The 22,462-nt window shown below is 44.6% G+C and overlaps 3 protein-coding genes across 4 annotated transcripts in view; 2 read left to right on the top strand and 1 right to left on the bottom strand.

Annotated features, from left to right (window-relative positions):
* The window catches only part of LOC105425613 (autophagy-related protein 16-1-like), a 280,555-nt gene that overhangs the window by 118,797 nt on the left and 139,296 nt on the right, over window positions 1-22,462 (top strand). The window lies entirely within an intron of this gene.
* The window catches only part of Atg16 (Autophagy-related 16), a 360,881-nt gene that overhangs the window by 229,496 nt on the left and 108,923 nt on the right, over window positions 1-22,462 (top strand). The gene's annotated exons all lie outside the window — the stretch shown is intronic.
* Window positions 1-22,462, bottom strand: part of neo (ZP and PAN domain-containing protein neyo) — a 172,943-nt gene that overhangs the window by 74,147 nt on the left and 76,334 nt on the right. The window lies entirely within an intron of this gene.

Below are 22,462 nucleotides of genomic sequence, written 5' to 3'. Positions count from 1 at the left end.
GAATGAGCCGATGATGCGTGTCTGGTAAATAGTAATTATGTCGCGCGAGAGAAGTGAGAGAGAGAGAGAGAGGGAGAGAGAGGGAGGGAGAGCACATGCATACCAAGACTCGAGGAGCGGAGGGAGTTTCGCTGTACCTCGCGATAAAACGAGACGAGGGAATGAGACGTAAAAAACGGGAGCGAGGGAAGAGAAGGAGGTTTCAAAGAGAGCAAAATTGAATGTTCACGTGTGAACAACGCGACCCGGTCGGGCATCGGTGTCTCCGCAGAAATGCTCCGCGATCTACAACGCTCTCGGAAAGTGCGAGACGCGCGGGAAAAAGATGGGAAGAAGGAGTGAAAGAAAGAAGGGGACGGGAGAGAGGAAGAGGGAAAGGACGGTTCGGAGAGGGGGGGGGGGGGGACAGCGCTCACGGTACCAGGTGCCTGTACCATCGCGTTACCATGGCGGAATAACGGTTTCTGGATGTCCCATCGGGTTCAATCGCAAACGGCTATCTCGCACCGCGGAATTTCGCAGGGAAACGACCGCTCCGCGACCGCATCGCGGCCGCATCGATTTACAGGCGGCCGCCATATCTATCCGCCCTTGAGCACCGATCGACCTAACGACAGTTAGACCCCCTCTCCCTCCTCTCTTGTCCGACTTTACCTCATAATTCGGCAGCTTTATACGCGTTCTTCTTGCGAACGCGCCTTTCTGATAAAGGGAACAACGAGATAATCTTATCGTCGGCGAGTGCCCCGTTTTGTCAAACAGTCATTCGAAATTATATGCTCGAGAGATTACAAGTCGCGCAGACAGTGTGTGACCGGACAAGATCGTAGCTTCCCGCAGAATCTAAGGAAACGATCGATCATCGAATAGTCGAGCCACCGCGTTACCACCCATACCAGACACACACACACACACACACACACACACACACACACACACACACACACACACACACACACACACACACACACACACACACACACACACACACCAGATAACCACATATGAATGGTCTGGATATTATTAACGTGCGCGTTAAGTTATTACTAATAAAGATACCGTAGCGTCGGCGGCGGTACGCGCAAGGAGAACGATCACGCAGAGCGATAAGATAATTACTACCAGCAATCGGTGGCAACAGCATCAACGCCGTGCGGTCGCCGTCTCACGACGCCCGGCAATGCCGATGCTGGGTGTACGTGAAGTGTTGCATTAACTTGTATCAACCGCTCCGGATAGACCGAAGCGATCCTTGGTGGAAATTGAACGGGTAACCAGTACCTATTCCTGTCGGGTATGCCGCGTTCGTCGGGCGTTGCTAAAACGATGCCAATCGATTACGCTCGGCTTCGCGTTCGATAGCTTCGTTTTCTCATCCATTTGCCCGAACGCACCGGGGCGTCGTGAGAACTTGGTCGATCGATCAATTAGAATACGTCCTTCCCCCCCCCCCCGGCCGGCTGCCAAATGTGCTACGAGGTTACCGCCGGCGCGAGTGACTCACGGCCGCGAGTGACTCGCGTCAACATTAACGGACACGCGACTTATCACATAACGGCGTAAGGCCGTTCTCGATACCCGTTCTCGGTCAAGCGGATTCGCAAAGTTATGCAGAAGGTTACAGAAGTGCGAGCGCGTATGCGCCTCGTTCGTGGATTATCACGGTACGTACGAGAGCCGCGGTACGTACGAGATCTCCTTAGATTTGTGCGGATGGTACCCGCATCGTTAGGAGAGTCACCGAGTGATTTAATTCCAGTACCACTTTATCGCACGCGAGGCTCTCTCCTCTCGCGCGGCGAGAAGTGTTAAATTTCCAATGTTCGCGTCCCCCATCACGATCGCGAGACGCGAGAACTTTTTATGCGAAATAACGTTCCGTTCCATTAAAACGCGCGCGGAAATTTCCATACCACTTGTCTCCCGAGTCGTCTCCCGATTTCGTTTCTGTGTACCCAGCACTTCGTCTAGATTAAATTACTGGAATGCATCTATGTAAATGCTCGCCTATCGTTCGATAACATCTTCCCGATCGATGTGCTCTCTCGCGCTCAGTGGCTCAATTCACGGGCTCCCCACGGGCATGACGGGTGGCGGTGTCGATTAACGATTCCGTTCGAAAATTCCCCGGCAATCTCTGAATCTCGTTTCCGAGCGCCGCTCGGAAAGTCGTGCGCGTACCAGACGTATGGATAACGTCTCTCTCTTCGGCGAACGTCGGGCGAGGGAAGGGAGCTCATTATGTAATTATTCGATGCGAACGTCGACATATGCGAGTACAGTCTCTCTCTCTCTCTCTCTCTCTCTCTCTCTCTCTCTCTCTCTCTCTCTCTCTCTCTCTTTCTTTTTCTCTCCGAGAGAGCGTCCGTATACCGACGACGTCGCTTTAAAAGCGATACGGCAGGCCTTTAGGCGCGCTGGTTGGCATCACCACCGGTTTGCAGGCAACAAGCTCGGTTCATCGTCGATCGCAACGGCAGCGCGCGTTGCGAGTTCCGCGGAGTCGAGCCAAGGGAAGGCCTCCGTTAATGGTACGTTCCGTGCGGGTTCGACGCGCTATGCGTCGACCAGGAAAATGCGAGGAGTTGGATAACCAGGAAACTGGTTTATGCGTGGCTGCGCTCTGTGCAGCTCGCTCTAAGTGGGTATCCACTACTATCCATAACGCCGCGCACACCAACGCCGTTCGGTGGGAGCGAGCGGGAAGCACGCGAGCAGAATGGAACGGAGCTGGATGGAGAATTGGATAGAACACGAGAAAGCGGATGGAGGTAGAGGAGCGGGAGGGAGGAGGAAACACTGAGGAGCGAGTGAAACGGATGAGAGAGCTGCCACGGCGTGCTGCTCGCGTAGCTACGAGCACGAATGCTCGGGAGGCAATGGAAAGATGAAACGAGAGAAAAGCAAATCGCAGGGAAGACCCCACGGGCTATGGAACTTCGCAGACGAGCGACTTAAGGACGACACGTCTCTATCTCCCACTCTCTCTTTCTTTCTCTCTCTTTCTCTCTTTTCTCCCGGTGGCTATCTTCCCGTTTATCTCTGCACGTCTCCGGCCTTGCCGGGATAGCCGTCGTGGCCGCTGATGAATCCGTCGACGAGGTAAGGCGGAGAGACAGGGGGGCGATTTCGGGGAAGAAGCGGGTGAATCCTACGACGCTATGGTAACACGAGGTAATTAAACTTTGGTCGCATTATGCGAATATCTCGCTCTATTCCGCGCTTCAACTCACTCTCGCTCGAATACGCGAGGTGGTTTCAGCCAAGTGTCGCCGAGAGATTGATGATGGCCCAACGTGGTATCCTCTCCATTCTCCTCTCTTCCTTCGTTTCTCCCCTTCCCCCTGCCCCCTTCGCCCCTCGATCTACGTCGCCGCTAGGCCTCTATCGCCATATTGCGTGTGGTTTCCACGATGTGCCGTATCTTTTCTGGTTCTGTTTTCTCTCTCTCTCTCTCTCTCTCTTTCTCTCTCTCTCGGTGGCTCTTATCGCAACGACATAGGAAAGGTGGCGTGTTGCGACTCGTGCGTTCAATCGCGATAAAAGATCTTGTCACGAGGCTGGGAGCGGCATTGCGATCCGCGAGCTCGAGTCTCTATATCGCGCTCGTTCGTTGCGTGAAGCAGTTTATTTGCATAGGCTAACGCGCCGGGGGTGGCAGCTCTTCATAGCTCTCTTATTTTTCCCTTTTTCTTCTATCCCGTGTCTCTTTCTCTTTCTCTTTCGAAAGAGAGAGAGAAAGAGACACAGGATCTCTCTCTTTCGAGAGAGAGAGAGAGAGAGAGAGAGAGAGAGAGAGAGAGGGAGAGAAAAAGAGAGATGTAAATTGATTGGCTCGGTAACATTAGTTTCAATCTAATACTTGTATCGTATCGCATACCTATCCCCTCGTCCTCGGACGGGAAAGACGGGAATCTACAACCTACAACGGGAGCTCTTTATGCTACACGCGGAGTACGTATATATTTGCGTTAAGCGCGTGCTTCTTTCCTCGAGTAACGTGTTATCGAATCCGTCATTCAAATGACTTGCTTATCCGTCACAGAAAACGCGGGCGCTGAGTTCGAGGGAAGTGAGCGCGCATCGCGGAAATGCGTACCATTGAATTTTCTATTTCGTGAGTTTGTAGAGAGAGTCCCATGGGTGACGCCGGTGAGGTCGGAGAATAGAATCGATCGAATAACGCGGTACTCCTCTCTCAGTCGCCGAACAACGTGCGCACAAAGCGAAGTAACGTGCGCGAAGCGCGAAGCGCTGATTTAGCGGGAGAGTACCGAGAGTACCTTTTGCCGCTGCTATTAAATGGCACGGGCGTCTTGCGGAACGGGAACGGCGAAGAATGGAAATATGCCGCCGCTAGACAGACGTGCTCGCGCAAGGTCGTGGGACACCTGCGAGCTTACCGGTGAATCGGCGGTTACGCACGCATAATAGAACTACCGCTCTCTGATTGTCATTACCGTTGCTTTCCGTGCGCTCATCACCTTCGCAGTTGTACCACGCGCGTTGGTTGGCGCGGAGTTTACTGCACCCGGCGGTTTGCGGCGTGGGGAAAACGTTGATTGAAGATAAATCGCCGAGAAATGTAGTTTGACGCGATCCCCCGTACGATCCGTACGCGCCGTGCCTTCAGTTTTAACCGGCGTGACATAACGTAATATTTCTTACGGCCGGCGCGCCGTATCGAAACCCACATGACGATTGTATCTCTCGCTTGTATTACTCGCGCTCTCGCGAATACGGGAGGGAGGGGGGGGGGGGCTAATTAACGATGCTTGTGAACGCGACCGAACCGATTCGTATCGCTGTGACCTAGGGAGAGGCGGTCGGTAGTAATTAACTCACCCCGCGTTACGATCGATAACTGCGACGAGAGCTGCTAGATCGTCGGGCGTAAATCTTGACGACGACGACCGCAACGACAGCTACTTTCTCGATCGTGCAGAACATAAGTTCAGAACTACGCTCGATTTACCAAATCGTTCGGTCGCTCCGTACCTTAGTTAAGCGGCGGTTGACTGACTCTTCTAAGGGAATCGATCTCTTAACGCCTATGACGCTTCGAGACTTCCCGCTTCGAGGACCTCTTTGAAAGCTTTTCTACGACTCGTGCCGTCAGGATAAACGATAACGGTTACAGTGGCGGGGAAAACGCTATCGTTCTCGTGATCGTTATCGGCGAATGCGGCGTAACGTTTAAAGAAGGCAAGGTTTATTGGAAATCACTGCCGATACTTCGCCGATAATTAACGCTTTAACCGTGCACCACCTAGTTTCGAACTCTCGACGTAGTCGACGACCGTATTGCAGTTTCGCATTCGAAAGATTAAACAGATTACTGTATCGATCATTATATCCGCGTAGTGACATGAAATATCAATTTGATGATGCAACGTGCGAGCTTTACATCACTCACGTAATGAGAGACGAGTTAATCTGTTACCGCATTTAAAAATTGGTATAATTTATTTACAATTAGCAGAGAGCACGCGCGCATTTTACTCTCGGTCTTAATCTCTGAATGAGACTCTCATTCGTCATCTCATTCGTTTTTCAGGAATTAATAATTGACAATTATTATCTTCCGACGAAGCAGTCAAAATTACTAAATATTGTCTTATAATATGCAATTCTCTCGAAATACGTAATATTCCGCTGCTTACAGAAATTATATGCTGGCAATGATGCAATAATTTGCATGAGATAGCCATATATAATGTATTATAGCTCTATATAATGCATTAACCGATATGTCCGATCTGTTTATGCAATAGATGTTGTATGAAGTAAGGTACATCCTGGTTGCCTCTCAAATTTGCTAACGATGATTTAACAATACAACAATACATCAACATCTGCATAATATCTATGCATATTGCTAATGCGTGCTGTAACGTAATACATGACGATTATTTGGCAAACTTGTAATATCCTAATTTTTTATTTAAAATTATAATGTTTAATATAACGTAACGATGTTATATCTCTTACATCACAATTACACAAATGGTTGTTTTGGCATTAATATATGTGTAATAATAATTGTGTGGAGTTATTGATACGTAAACTTGTGTAAAATTGCACTTTATAAATTTAAAATATGCAGCCATGTTACAACAAAATGTTCCACGAATTAAATATATTTATTTTATTAATAATAAATTCCTTTTTATTTTCTCTTATTATTTACATTCCTTTCTAATTGTGTTGACATTTTTCACTCGATGAAAACGAAAGGAATTTTTCTCCCCCAGTAAGAGGGTTGGAACGCACTCTCTATTCCACTCTTCTGCCAAACGAGCTTGTCGAGTCCCGCTCCCTGTTTTCATCGATGCATTGCGAAAGAGCAAATCGTTGAGACGTTCGCGATTTAAGCAGCTCCGTAAAATTTCACGTTTACCAGATGCTCGAGCTACGTCACGCGGAAATAAAGCTGGCACTATTATTTGTTTGCCTGTCGAAATCGTGTATGCGAATTTTCCTTTACCCCGCGAAGGCTTTCACGAGCTTAACCCAGTTTGGATACCCAATTTAGACAGGAAATCTTGATCAGATCTATTTTCTCAATATTTTTCTTGCCAATTTCCGAAGAATAAGATTACGTAAATATTCGCATTTGCGCGATATCTTGTTCACTCGTCTTCTATTTTATATTTCATAGGGCAAATATCACAAGGCACAATAATTATGATTTAATTTAATTCAAGAATAGAAAGCTGTATCGACATGTATTTTAATAGGAAATGATTTTCTTCTAAGATTTCTAAGAAATGTCAATGATGATGTCGTATTAAGTTATCAAAACAGTGCTCAATATTTAAATCGAGAAATGAATACCGTTAAGATATACGCTTATATCGTGTGATATCAATCAGATATCGCGTAAAATACCGTACAAGTACATCGCATAATATGCCGCTACTTTAAGCATTTTAATAATAATCTCTACATTTGGTTTTACTAATCGAGCACACGCCAAGCACAACTGGTTATACAACGCGTAACATTCGAATCCGTACACACACTCCCACATCCGGATAGCTCTGAGGCAATCGCATATCAAACCGCGAATCCCGATTATCCTCTCTAAAGTAAGCTAATATTTACCACTTAAACGCACGCGGATTATTAACGCCGCCGTAAAACGTTTTCACCGTTACCTCACACTTCCAAGAACGTTATCCTCATTTACCCTTCGAGGCAAGGTCGTTGGACCCGCAGGAATAATCTATCGCGCGAAATCGTATTTTCTGCAAACGTGTTACGGGGCTCTCGCGGGTGGCAGCGCAGCGTGCGCCGCAAAAGTCTCCTCCCCCTTCCCTCATCATCGTTCATAATAATAAATTATTTTCCCATATGCGTGAGTCGGTAACGTACGGGCTACGCGGTAGCTAGCGGCCACTGTCCGCGATGATTTATAACAATTCCAAGCTACGGGTCTCATTCAGCGAGCAGCACCGCTGCCTTTCTTCTTCCGTCTTGGTCAAGGTGATCCCCGAGAGTTATCCACCTCCAGCGCCGCTACTTCCAGCGCGGCCGATTGCCGTGATATTATACGGTATTACTTTCATCTCTCCGTTTTCCACGGTGCCCGCGAGTTGATACGCCGATCCGCCACCGCTTTAATGAAATCCTTGAACTTCCCAACGACTATTTCTCACTCTCGTATCGGAGCGTAAAGCTCCTCTTTCCCCTCCCCCACCCCTCCGATAAGCGCAACATCGAGACGTAATGCGCACCCGGCAGCCTGCTTCTTATCGGTTAACGATAATTGCGTCTGCCATAAGAAAAACGAGCGGTTACTCCACGATTTGCAATATCCAAATGCTCCGGGGAGTGATGTGATAATGAAGAACGTCAGTCTTATTTTTATTATATCCATCAAACGATAAGGAGTGCTCGGCGATTGTGTGCGCACGTTTGTACTGTCAATGATATTTACCGGTGACGCTCACGACGGCATTACGAAATCCGATCGACGTGTTTCCCGGCTACGCTTTTATCGTCTCTTATATTAGGGGCGCGTAATTCGTTATCACAATTGACGTTTTATGAGCGACGGTGAAGGAGTTAAGTTTACCGTAACGAATCGACGGCGCGTGTTCTCGTAGAAGAACGGTGAAAAATGATTATCAATGTGTCTCTGTGGTTTATCTCGCTCGTTGACCCCCCCTCCCGAACTTTCCATCGAGAAATAGAAGGAAGGACGCGCAGAAGGGCAGGGAGGAGGGAAGTGAAACGATGGTGTGTGTGTGTGTGTGTGTGTGTATGTGTGTGTGTGTGTGTGTGTGTGTGTGTGTGTGTGTGTGTGTGTGTGTGTGTGTGTGTGTGTCTCTCTCTCTCTCTCTCTCTCTCGACGGATTTCGCAGCGACCGGCGTCACTTGTGATTCACCGACGGTGATTAAGGACTGACGATCGATCGTTGATCATCGTCGTTGCTTCATCGATTCTACTGGCATGCGGACGCGATTAGTTCTATCATACGATCGCGCAGGGTTAAGCGTTTCCCAGGGGTGTGCGAGAAGATGTGTCTTCGTTTGGCATCTTCTCCCCGGTATCTCCTTCTGCTCGTCGTTTTCTTCTTCGTTAGGAAACAAGAAGGCACGCTGTGTGTCGTTACCCGGGCCATAACGATCGGTCAACGAGGCACAAGCGGAGATTAGTCATCCTTGGATACTTAGTAGCGGCCTTGTACACACACACACACACACACACACACACACACACACACATCATATACGTGCGCATATGTACTCAGGTATGTATGTATATCCTTCATTAGCGCCGGTCGCGCGGTAAAACCGGCTAATTACGCGGACACATAAGGCCATGGCGTTACGCACAATATATTCACGGTAGTTAATCGACCGCGTTGCGGCGCATCGCGAGATTTTCGCCGAGCAAAAACGGACAAGGCGCCATTATAACGCCGCGCGCGAATTCCGACCGCGAGATCGATGGTTCGCCGCGTTTCGTTTTTCGCGTGGTGCCGCGAATACTTGACCGCGGAACAGTTTCGGGATGTAAGATTGATTCGACGACATTACGATCCTTAGAGATCTAGAACGTAATAATCGTAAAATTCCGCGCGCTCCTCTCGCTCGGGCTCGCCCGACTCGGCCGCTCGTTGCTCTTTTTGCCGACATTAAATTTAATTTTGCGGAATCGCGTGCGTATATAATATTCATGGTTTTTGCTTTTATATAGATCTTTTAAGAGCGAATATCCCCGCGAGTCGCTCTTAAGCATATGGAATATGCCGAGTCGTCCATAGATGGTGGTGTTAGCCCTAACAGCATCTTTTTATCGTTTTCTCGGGCTCGAGTAAACGATATAATTGGCTCTGAGAAAGGATCGAGTACGGGAGCGTACTGTTAACACTAACAACGTGTTCTGAATACACGGCTAGAAACAAAACGTACAAAACCGTAACATCGGTTTGACTCGACTATCTATTCATTTCAAACTGCTCTAGCTTTATCCCACAGACACATGTTTTTCTTTGAATTCTACATAAAATTATAACACCTTTCTTTTATGTTATACACAAGAAATGTTACGCATTAAAAACCTATATTATAATTTGAAAACTTTAAAATGTATCTTGAAATTAAATTAAATTCATAGTATTTATGATTTTTAGATAGAACATTAATTGCATAAAAAAATTTAGATATCACAATTAACGTCGCAAATATCTGCACTATCTCGAAAATATAAAAAATCGCGAATTGTAGCTGAAAATAAAGTTGCATAAATTTTATATCATCTATCAATCACAGAAGTTGCTTCTCGGTCAAGTACACGAAAGTAATAGTATTTCGCGTGTGAAAGTAAACGTACTGGTACAATTGGTAATCTGTCATCACGGTAGGCACCATAAAACTTTCGAGAATGATATATTACTGACTTAACAGCAATGGAAATTACTCACGCCGCCAATCGTAGAATCGCTCGCAGAAACCGACACGCGTGAGCGTGTGAACGCCTGACGCTGCGACGAGCGAAATTACGAGGTGTTGTTAGTCGATGCTCTGTGGCTCTGTCCAGTGAGAAAATATTATGTCCGCTATGAGAATCTCGCGGGGATCTGTCTCTATTACCCGTGGTCGGGTATTCGCGAACGAATATCCAGCCACGTCTTCTACATAAGCCACGCGTACGCGTATCTGTTTAAATTACCATTTCATTGCCGCTGTCGACCTTTATCGCATCGCGGAAATTATTAAATTAACGATCGAGATTCCTCCCTCTCTCTCTCTCTCTCTCTCTCTCTCTTCCCTCTTCTCTCTCCCTCCCCCTCTCTCTCGTCGTCTGGAAAGCAATTCCGGCGGTTTCGTGCGTCATCCGCAGAAATCCAGCGCGTCTGCCTCTCAAACTTCATGACGTTTTCGAAATCTCGTTAAACGGTAACGGCGATTTAATTATAACCGAGCGATGCCAATTACGCGGTGCCTTCGCTTTATAGGTAGATCTTTAAGCCGCACGAATAGCTAAAAAGTCGATTATTTCTTTTTGATCGGCGGTTCCCGCTCGAGACTCATAGATTAGCGAGGATATACGTGACGACACGATACGAGAGGACACGTGATAGCTCTCGTCCTCTCGTTTGCGAGCGTCTCGTTTGTGTACGCCAATGCGGCGCTTCACATTCTTGGTAACCGAACGTAGCGGCTTCTCCAATTTCGGAGAAGGTCAACGAACTTATCGAAAGTACCGGATGATATTCGAACCTCTGTCGAAACTTGCGCTCGGCGCTGATACCGCAGCTTGCTTACGTAACTTTACGATATCGAACCCTATTTATTTCTCGCAGGAATGTTTTTAATTTAACGACAAGTGAAATCTCGTCGACTTCCTTGTCGCCTCCAGTAAAACTGATATATGATTTCGAGTTCCGCGAAAGCACTCTGTTTTCTTGCTATCCAGATGAACTTGATAACGTTCGCAATTTTTTGTTAAAGCCGCCATAGTTATCTATCTGCACGGACCAGTTTTATCATCTTATCGCGCATTTGCTTCTCAGCAAAAAATCCATCTGTTCTCACGTTACGTGTTACTTTTATACGCATTATAATTCAGCTTATGTCAACGCCGTCATAGCCGATAATCTGTCTAAAACTTTATGTTTCACACTTATTTCTTTTAATTCACATCGGGAGAGAAAGGAGGGGATGGATTAATCGGACCATGTATCTCATTAATGCGGCAAGATTATCCGGAATAGCGGTCGTTCGATCACGCCGGTCTCGACGTCGCCGTGCTATAATTTCTTGTTCGCTTCACCAAGGCTGCTGGATTTTCTTGCCATAGATGACCGAAACTAGCTTTATCGGACTCGCATCGGTGATCTCGTTTATCGCGCGCGCCTAATGGCGTCACAGATTTCCACCGGCGAGTCGGCGTCGGCGTTACGATTTATCGCGACGACGAGTTTTCCGTGGACCTTCATCTACCGCGAGATACGACAATATGAAATCGATCTCACTCCGGTTTATTGCTCACGTTGCTCGTTACCCTATCACCTCGGCGAATCTCGATATCAGTACGACTGGAAGGACAATAGAAAAAGGCGACCGGGCACGTTTCGCATGAATGCGGTTCGCATGATCGCGTCCGTTCGTGTAACATAAAATTTTACGCGATTTTGCACACGACTAAGAATTATAGAATGATATTATCAAAGGTATGATAAGTGCCAATTGAAAATGATCATGTATGAATTTATGTAATAAATTTCTAGAATTGGAACGGAGAGTGGAGAATAATAGATTATAATGGTCTTGAGGACAAATATGGATCAACGTTGCGGTAGGTTAGGCTAAATTATTGAACTCTCTCATTGCAGGAACGCAATGTAACGCGCCCATTGAAGACTTAATTATGGATAGGATGGTCGGTAGTTCAACGAGACTTGTCTGTACGATAGTCGAATGGAAATATGGAGGGTGTAGAAAGGGCGAGGGACGAAGCTACATAAATGTGCGATTACTATCTTCTAATAGCCCACTCTTACTTATATGGTATTGTTTCTGCGCGTTCACTTCATTCCATTCTATTCTATTCCACCCTATCTTATTATTCCCAGTGTATACTACAGCCGCCGTATTCTCGCGAGTTTGTTCCCAAATTTGGAATTTAGATTATCATTACGTCACCGCTTGAGGAACAATACGAAATTCCGTATTTTTTATTTTTAACATGCTTTACGTCACACCTTGAATTCTTTTCAAGCAATTAAAAGATGATTTTAATCTATTAAAAAACTCTGAATTTTGTTTTGTATTTTTGTCAACAGGATGACATAATTTTTGCTAAATGATAATAATTAATCGCGTAACTGTTTTCACTTATTTCTTTCCCCTAGCGACAGAAAGAAGAAAATGTTTTTTAGAAAATTTGCTTTAAATTTCATTCATTTACTTACCTGCAATTCTTTTATGAATAATATGTGCAGAGGGAATTATTCCTTTAATACTGTCAATTATTGCACGTATAATACACATTTTCAAGGGAACGATCTTTCATCCTATTCGACTGAATACGGTTCTGCCTGTAAAACACGCCTTCCATCTCCCTTCACAATATTCAGACCGCGGCCTGAGAGTTTTTCCACGATCTTCACGGACGTCCAATTTATCCTCAATTCCCTGAGATGTAGTAACTATTCTTCACGAAGGAGGATCTCTCACTTTCTCACGAACTTCTCCCGGAACTAAGGACTGATAATGAGGACCGAAGGAAAATCAACGTCTTAGCATGACAATACGACAGGCTCGCCCTTAATGGGTTACACAGGGTGGATAGGGGGGGCAGAGAGGGCGTAAGATAAAAAGCGCCCTGTGACGGCCGGAAATTTCCATAAAACAATACCTCGGGTATTAATCAACCTTTCTTGCTCGTCTGTCCAGGTCGTCGACTGCCTTCGTCAAAACTTCCCCATCCCCTTTCGAGTCACCCCGACGCTCGCGTTCCAAGGTGCAACAGAGACGGACGATAATTCGACTTACCCCACTCCATGAGTTTACTCGCGGAAAAATTAATACTTTGGAATACTTCCGAAACGAACGAATTCCATTAAACTAAAACGCGAACGATCCCGGAGGATTCGTGTTCAATTAGCTTACGATTTAAATCGAAACCTTTGTTACGCACGCATTGCAGCTCTCACGCCCAAACCATTATGGATCAATTTCGGTGAAACGGGTTGGATTTATCATCGCTTTTACTATTAATCGCCAATTTGAGTTCGGAACGCATAGAGCTGATGGTGAATTCTCTTTTTTCTCTCTTTTTACTATTCCCTTCTCTGTTAACTTGTAATTAACTTAACAAATGAAAATTTTATATCCCATCGACTGAATTCAAAACAACACAGTCTCCCAATTCTTTAAAAGCGCACGCTCACGAAATAATAAATAATCCCGTGCATAAAATGTACGTATGAAATGTACAAATGGAAAAATTCCCTTTTTATTTGCAATATTTTCCTCTATACTATATTCATATATTATGTCGACATCAAAGGTCTGTTGATTATGTTTTAATGATGTTTGAAATTGTATTACGCCATTAATCATATTAAACTCAATGTTACATGCAAATATTAATTATTGCAATATGTATTTCTTTTATTTTTCTCGTTGATATTTCAATATGTTTGTAATTAATTTCAAATATACATTCAACGTTTTCGTTCGTATTATGAAATATGTACAATAATAAAAGAAATTACTTTAAAGAAGACTAATTAAAATAAATTAGGTTTCAACATTTTTCAAACTTCGCGTCTCTTGCCGTAGCTTATCCGAAATAAATTAAAGCTTTTCCAGCGACTACGGAATCAAAGTGGGAAAACACTTAATCCTAACTATGCGAGGTAGAAAGGTTGCACGTTCGAGCATTGGCGTTTCGCGTGTATCGCCGACTTAAGTCGTCTATCACGGCGAAAAAAGTTGCTGACCGACTTACCCCATCTATTACCGGAAGTTACTTCGCGGCTCCGCGTGACGTGCAAAATCTTCCCTATCGAGGTCGGATTAATCGAAATGTTTCGTGCGAATCGCCGAATAGCGTTATGCTGCACGTTTCGAAGTTTGGGTATTTGCTACAATAGTGGCGCGGCGCAAATTAATATTCCCGCAGGTGCCTCCAAATAACCGCGCCGCCACCGTCTTGCGTGGGCCCCGCACCGAAGCCGCGTCGACTTTCGCGCGGACGTGCGCGTAAGCGCATACCACGAGCAATATCCCGGCCGTGTATTTACACGTAAATACGGTGCAGTTACACGTAAATACGGTTACGCGAGATTAGAGAGTGAATTAGCGTATTCAATTAACGGTTACGATCGCGCGGAGCGAGGGAGCAACGTGGGAGGGCGCGCCACATCGCGTGCACCTACCGGCGTGCATCTATTTCACGGGATTGTTTCCGGTGGTCTTATGGTCTTACTACAATTCGAATAAATAATGCTGGAAATATATACGAACGAGTGCGCATTTGCATGGAACAGCGAGATACTCGCCAGTTTCTTTCTGGACTCTTCGAGACTCGTCGACGCCTGTCGCGTCGGACTTCGGAATTATCGATGCGATGGCCGCGTGCTTTAAAACTTATTTCGCGAGATTTCTTTTGTCGGAAATGCGGCACGTGCCGTATTTTGGCACGATACGCTTGGAGAAATTGGTGCACATCTAAGAGCCATCGATATATTTTATCTCAATGGCTGAGGTGAAACGTGAAATTCCGACCTACGTATTAGGTCGAATCGCGCAAAGATTGAGAATGATTAACGATCAACGGCCATATCGTCGAATTATAGCGACTGAGTAGAGCAAACAACGTATCGCTTGGCTCTACGAAGTGTGTGCCGTGTGTATTATTCCGATAAGAATTTTATATAGCGGCGAAGAGTAACAGTTATCGTTTTGTCGCGTACGTCTTTTTAATATCAAAAATGCCAGTCTACGGCTCGGCCTTTCTCATTTATTGGATTTGACATCACAAGCGTGCACTTTAATGCATAAAATCACGATACGTTCCCGTAACCGTCGGAAGCGGCCGGGACGTGTACGCTGAAAATGCAACGTCCGAGATTATCCCGCACGGACTCTCGGACGACGACGGTGGTTTAATCGAGTCGGGGGTGGTAATCTAATTCGACCTTTTAGAGTCACCACCGTCGTCGCGGCGGTGCGAGTAACGAAACCGCCGAGGACGAAACGAAGAGCGTTATCCTCGATCCTCGTCGCTTTTTCCTGCTCTTTTTCCCAGATCCCCTTCCGTTCTTTTGGTCTCAAGCCGACATTCCTTGCTCGTTGAAACGAAATTAAAGCCGGCCGGTGAGAGTGCGTCGTGAGGATCAGAGACGAGAGTGCATACAACGCCTGCATACTCACTCGGCCGCCCTTGTTTTGAGACACGAAATTGCGAAACGCGACACAACTCTCGCCGCTACGAGCGTTCGGAACAACTTTTAATTGTACCCATTATTATATTGTACCCATTGCGAAGCGCGTAACTGGAGGACCGAACGTTGAATCGTTGCGTTCTATGACGTTTTAGTAGCCATCACTTTATAGCCGAGGGGGGGGGGGGAAGTTTCGCGGGATATCGTACGTATCAACGGTGCACGGTAGTGAGTGATGGAAACGGCGAAATCGAGATTTCATTACTTCGTGCAATTATCCCACACTGCATCGAGAAATTATTCGGCATATTTTGTATGATGTAATAGATACGCTGATAATTAAATTCTGAGTATCATTTTTCAACTGCCGATTCATAAAACGAGAGTAATGTCATTTTCAGTTTATGGAGCACATTTCGTCGTGCCGCAATTTCGGGGGAACATTAAATTAACAACGGGTCAATTAAATTGCGCTGATAAATGGATACTTATGTTACGAATTCTGGTTCTGATTATGCAGATTGGTTTGTATGTAATATATAATATATATTCGATATTTTAACGTGTATTAACTAGATGTACAAGATAGATCTGTTATGATCGCTGTTATTAAATGTGTGAACCCGTGATGAACACTCTGGCCATTTTGTACTGAATATAAAAGGAGATATCCGTTTGATCTCATACAGATAAAAAATATTGCGGGCGATTTTATTGTAACCGTTGAAATATTGAAATGACAGCTTCTCGATTTCCGTCCGTCCCGCGCACGTGCACGCGCCCCTGCTTTTTGCACATTGTCTACATATTTCAAATTCGCGATATTGATTTGGAATTCTTTTTATCCTACGTGATCATTGACAAAATCGACTACTCATATAATATAACGCGACGATCCTTATTTGCTCGCGTCGAATTTATCGAATGAATTATCGCGACAACGAAGATTACTATACTCAACGAAAAACGGCGGTTTCAGACCAAAGAGACGGTAAACCGCAAGAAACGATCGTTTCCTCGCGCCCACAATGTCGCGCCGTTGCAGCACTGTGAATACAAATCGAGAGTTTTTCATGGATGCCCGGTGATGTTCGCGTGGTGGATCAAACCCTTCCCTCCGATCGTGAACGAAACGCGCCACGAAGTCGTTCATTTTTCTCGGCGGGTTAAATTTCTACGACTCGACGGCGCGACGTTGACGGATGCACCGGCCGAAGAAATCGTGCCTCGCGACGCGCTTGGACGTGCTCGCGCTATCGTTTGCATGAAAAATCGGCGCGATGTACCCTAAATCCCGCCGCGATCAGCTCTCCGTTCCGTTAGACCGTGACCTGTCCGTGACCTGTCCGTGACCTGTCCTTTGGACAGCAGAAACCGGTCTTGCGAATTATTCCGCAAACTGTTCTTCCAGTCCTCCTTAAAAATGTACTCCGTATATCTTAACTGTAAAATTTGGACGAAGCTAAGTCTAATTCATTTGTGTTATTATTTGTAAAATTTACGAGATTTATGTTTTATAAATATTTATGAGATTTATAAAATACAAGTTTTCATAGATTTTCATAAATAATAAGTCTCATAAATGATAATATATTAGGTTGCTTTGTCAAATTTTACAGTTATATTTTATAAATATTTATAAGACTCATAAGATTTATATTATTTATAGAAAGAAGTTATATTATTATTACATATATTCTTCTGATGATTATTAATCCTCGTGAACGTGAAGATTTTATTACTGATTTGGATATTAAAAGTTTATTATATCAATTATGTGTTTAATTCGGTGTTAAATTATGCGACTTGCTTATATATCGCGTACGTAGTCGGCAATAAGATACGATTCCACGATCTACTATAAACTTATATCAACACATCTACATACAGATATGATTCATTGTCATATGCAGTGTCAGCAATGTGTGCTATCTGGAGTCATAACGCCGGAATAATTTACGCCGCGATAAAACCTACATAATCTATTTGATTGCACTGAGCGTTCTTCTTGCATCAACGATTGTGTCTGTGTAGATAACATCGTTACCAGCCCAGAACGCGTCACATGAAAACGGGTTATGACCGGTTAGATTTTACAAAAGAAGAACTCGTTTGTTGTGCGGAGAGCGGAGGACTATTCAGCCTCACAGAGCGAGAATGCGAAACAAAACGATCGCGCTACATTGCTAAACTTCCCGTTTAGCGCATTCGCGACTCTACGTGATACGATTTAAAGATCGCAATAAGATGAGAACGCGATTGGCGATCATTAATGTCGCACCGCCAACGTTGAAAAAAAGAAAGTAGCGGCGATACTATCAACTGGTTTTCCCAGAGCCCAGAGCAACTTGAACCGGTACTCCACGTACATGTAGATTGCCGGGCTGAAAGACCGGATGATACTCGCGATTGTGTGTCCAAAGGCGCGATATTAGTCCATTAGAAAAACGGAAAAAGATATTACACCGACGCATTTGCATGCATATATACATTGCGTCGGGTACGCAATTGCGGTATGCTAATGTCTACCTGATACTCGATTACAATTTTACTCCGATTCTTTTTCGTCGTTTGTTTTTAGTTTTGTTTTTAGTCAGTTCCAGATTTTCTTTTAACAGAATTCTAATTGCAGAAGCCTTAGCTATCTTAATGTTAAAAGCTACCTAACGTTGGAGATTAGAAAATTGCGAGAAAAGAAGTGGGAAAATTGTTTGTTCGGCTCGTCCTTTGTACTATCCTTTTGGGACGCGGAGGAGAACAGCTTTCTTGTAAAACACCTTTTGAAAACAAAATCCGATTTGCATAAATAGAAATGCTCCGAGCACCAAGGAGCTTAATTAAGACTTCAAAAATTCGTAAAATTCTCCCAGCCAGCGGAGCCTCACCCTCACCTTCGCTCGTGAAACCAGTCCCGGTCGCGGGCGCACCATGAGCATTATTCCGCGATGTTACTTCCGTGATCCTGGCTGAACTTGGCGAGCGTCGATTGCAATCGAAGCGTTATGAATAGGTCGCTCTTTCGATATTTCTCGCCAGCGCGAGAACTCTTTGTCGCCGATCGGTAGATCCGAAACGCGGATTACGTTTGCCCACGACTGGCACCGAGGAGGGGGGACGACTGTAAACTCGCGCGAGAGAACGTGTTCGCGTTGTACACATAACACGTATCCGAATGCATCTACGTGTATACAATACTGTCCCGTAGAGAGTTCTTCTCTTTCCGCGCTCTCTTCGGCGCTCGCGATATTCCGCGCGTGTACGCTACACGCGCTCCGCTCGTGCTTCCGGTCGCGGTTGCGAGGACAGCGATGTCCGTGGAAAACGTATAACGTTGTTATACATAACCACTCGATACAGAGAGATATTAACATCGGTACGGAGATTAAACTCTATCTAGATTTTTGATCCGCGAGTATAGAATTTCAACTGTAAAAAGAGATCTCAAAAAAAAAAAGAACTGTCCGCGGGACGGTCATAAAAAAGCTGATTGCTTCTTACGATATATTCTATGAATATTGATCAGTCGATGACTATCGTATATTTCTCGACGGTATATATTTCTCATGTCCACCTCCCCCCCCCACACACACACACACACACACACACACATACACGTACACACATCATACATAATACGAGTATACGAATGTATTGTTAGAAAGAGAAAGGCGCTATTATCGCGTCGAGTTAATATTGTAAGAATGCATTTACCATTTATTGTTACGTGCGTGCGTGCGAGTTATCGTCATAACACGCATTTTAGCGCACAGTAACGCATGATGGACGCGCATTAATGGGCAGGATGGTCGCGATAACGACATATATTAATGAATTACCACTCGCCAGCGACCACGTCGCGAGGGATATTCCGAAAGAATTTTATTGGCGTATCTAATTGTACGTGTATGTGTTATTGCCTGAACACTCTGAGGCTCGCAAGAGCGTTCACATTTAAATTTATAGATGCAGTTACATATACATAATGCCGGCACCAGGCACGCAAGGCTTATAGGGTACTAACTGAAATATGCTCTTTCTAGCGCTCCATGAAATCACAAACGGGATTGAAACCGCTATCAAACGTCCGTAATTTACATCCGCCTAATGCGCGGAGTCGAAGATTACGATTACGGGATAAACGACTTTTAAGTGTGTCATAAACGTGAGTTTGCGCTTTGTAAGGCGCGCCATTTCGATACCGAGGTAAATTAATACTCAGAACGCGCTAATGACAATGAAATTCCTGTTGATGCAATAGCTCTTGTATAATATATACAAACGACAAATCCCTCTAATGAACGCCCGCTATTGTAATAATCGTATACAGTGGATCAGAATAATTGAGGACTTTGTCGATCGATTCGCTGTTATATAATATTAATGAGGTTGAAGTCCGTGGCGGATGATAAAGAGAGAGCGCGCGTAATCGTGCGCGCGCGCGCGCGCGCGCGCGGGCGCGCGTAAGCCTTAAATTATTATTATCTTAACTCGCGCGCCACATCGCGCGAGTTGGAACGCCGGTGCTTTATTATAAATGTTACAGACAGAGGACGAAGGGACACCCGCTATCGCCGGTTTAATCGACCAACTTTTCTGCCGTTCATAAAGGTTATGTGGCTGCTCCTGACGCGGGCGAGGAAGCAGCTTGGACGAAAATTAATGGATCGAGTGTACACGCGCATACAGATACGTACTTATGCATTGTTGCACGTAGCCATTCGTGAATTCACATAAATTGCGCGTCGCGCGTTCCCGCAGAACCGCGGAGGTTCCATGCGAAGCGACGGCGCGGGCTGTAGGTTATCGTTTTGCGTATCCCGTTACACGGAAGCAAAGTTTTGCAGACGAAAACTGCGGGGCTCATTCGTTACACATTTTCGCCAATTATTTGCTGTTTTCTGTTTCTTTTTTTTTTTTTTTTTTTTTTTCTTTTTCAAAATTTGCCGCTATGGATGTACGAATACGATAACGCGAAGTGCGGAGAATGAAAGTTAAACTTCAGTGTCCGCAATCCATTTTCGATATGACCGGTCGTTATTTCTATCGCGGATTACGAATCTCTCGTGCTGAGAGACGTGCTATATTTTATCTCTGTAATTTCAGTAAGATTGTAAAACAATGGTATATGGTAAAAGATAAAGCTTGAAGAAGAGAAAGGTGGAGAAAATTGCAATTGTTCGACTGTCGCTCAACGTGGCTTTTCTTGCCTCGTTTCAGACATCGTAGCCCTAATATAAAAAGGTATCTTATATTCCGTCCTTATATTCTGATATTTATGGTTTGGGTGAGAGGGATAGTCTCCCTCGTTTGCTTCGAGTCGGCTCAGTTACATCTCGTCTCCACGTGATATTTCAATCTCCGATATCAACCATCCCTTCAGCGGGATTTCGCAATAAACATCGTGGATCTCTACTTTCGTCTTCGTCTTCGATTCAGAAAAATCACAAAATTACCTTTATCTCTAATAAATTGATTCAAAATAACGTCACCGACGTCAATTGCTTTGTAATATTACAAAATAATATTCATATATATACAGATATTAATATGAGTTAAGCGAAATCAACGTTTCTTAAAAGAAACAGCTGTAATTGATGAAATATATTCTTACTTGATTATTCATCATGCCACTAAATGTAATTAATTCCGAAAGAATTGAAAAATTATGCTTCCATCAGTTCCTCAGTGATAAAATGTCCTTCAAATATTACGCATACAGTACACCTTTCGAAGCGCTTCGCATAATCGAGTCAAAGTTCGAAAGCCGCGTGTATCGAACGGAAATGAGAGAAAAATATTTAATTTACTTCGTCTATAAGGACCGCCAATGAAAACTTAACGAGATCTCCCGGTGGCGGAGCAACACCGCTGCTTGGCTTATTTATTCTACTTTACTATTCGAATTTCTAATTCTGCGTTTAAATAATATTTCTTCCTATTTCCGTTAAGAAAGCATTACGTAAGAAGAAGCGAATTTAAAACATTTTCCTTCCCTGTGTATTTTAACAAATAATTTAAGATCACCTTTCATCATTTATCTCAACAGTTGGATGATTATTTTATTTTCTCTTCAATAGCTGATAATTTTCTCATGACGAATATTTATGAATAAATATTAAATAATGGATTATTTTATTGAGAAAGTAAAGTAATTGTAAAATGTAAAGTAAGTGTAAAAATTTGTGTGTTGAGCACTGTAAAGATTAAAAAAAATAATTCATAATAAATCTCTTTACAATTGCGAATTATATATATATATATATATATACTATTTCATAAAATTTCTCTGGATGTCTCTTATAAAGAGATAAAGATTTTATCTCTTTATTCTGCAAGTATTTCGCATATATTGCTACTGGGTATCAAATGTGCATGAGGCACATCTACATATTCCCAAAACAGCATAACCTTTCTCTATCATTCTCCAGAATAAGTACCGTTTCATATAGCCTCTAAGAAACGTAATATCCGGTTGTACATTGGCCCCGATTCTCCACTGACACCTTGAGAAACTTTTATCAGGGAAATAATATCGTTGGAACTTTGGTATGAAGTTGCCGCCTGCGAGCTCCGCCGACGAACCGTCCCGGGAAAAGTTCGTTTCTCTTGCGTCATTGCCGGGTAAAAGTTGCACCGTTCGCGTGGAAATACACGTCGAAACTCGCGAGTTCACTAGACGCTGTTACCGCGCGCGGATACATCGTACACATCCTGATATCGTGATATCGACAAGAATTATCGCCGTGTCAGAGTCTCATTTCGCCGTCGCGCCATTGCTATCGGTGGGACTTGTTTTTATCGCGTAAAAATTTTCGCGGACAGTAACGAGCGAGCTCACGAAGAATAATGGCCGGTGGACACTTTCGGCCGGTGGTCGCACGGTCGAGATATCGATCATCTCCCCGGGTCGCGATTTTCCGAGGCCCGCATACACATCGGGAGGACAGGACGGCGGAGCCGCAGCAAACGCGACACTGCTCGCTAATAGGTCCGTAAGGGAGGGGGGAGGGGGGGAGGGAGGGGAAGAAGGAACCGAGGATAAACAAGGGTAC

The sequence above is a fragment of the Pogonomyrmex barbatus genome, unplaced genomic scaffold (assembly GCF_055798465.1).
Source record: "Pogonomyrmex barbatus isolate J1 unplaced genomic scaffold, ASM5579846v1 scaffold12, whole genome shotgun sequence".
NCBI classification, from domain to species: Eukaryota; Metazoa; Arthropoda; class Insecta; order Hymenoptera; family Formicidae; genus Pogonomyrmex; species Pogonomyrmex barbatus.
This window is presented reverse-complemented; position numbering and strand designations above follow the sequence as displayed.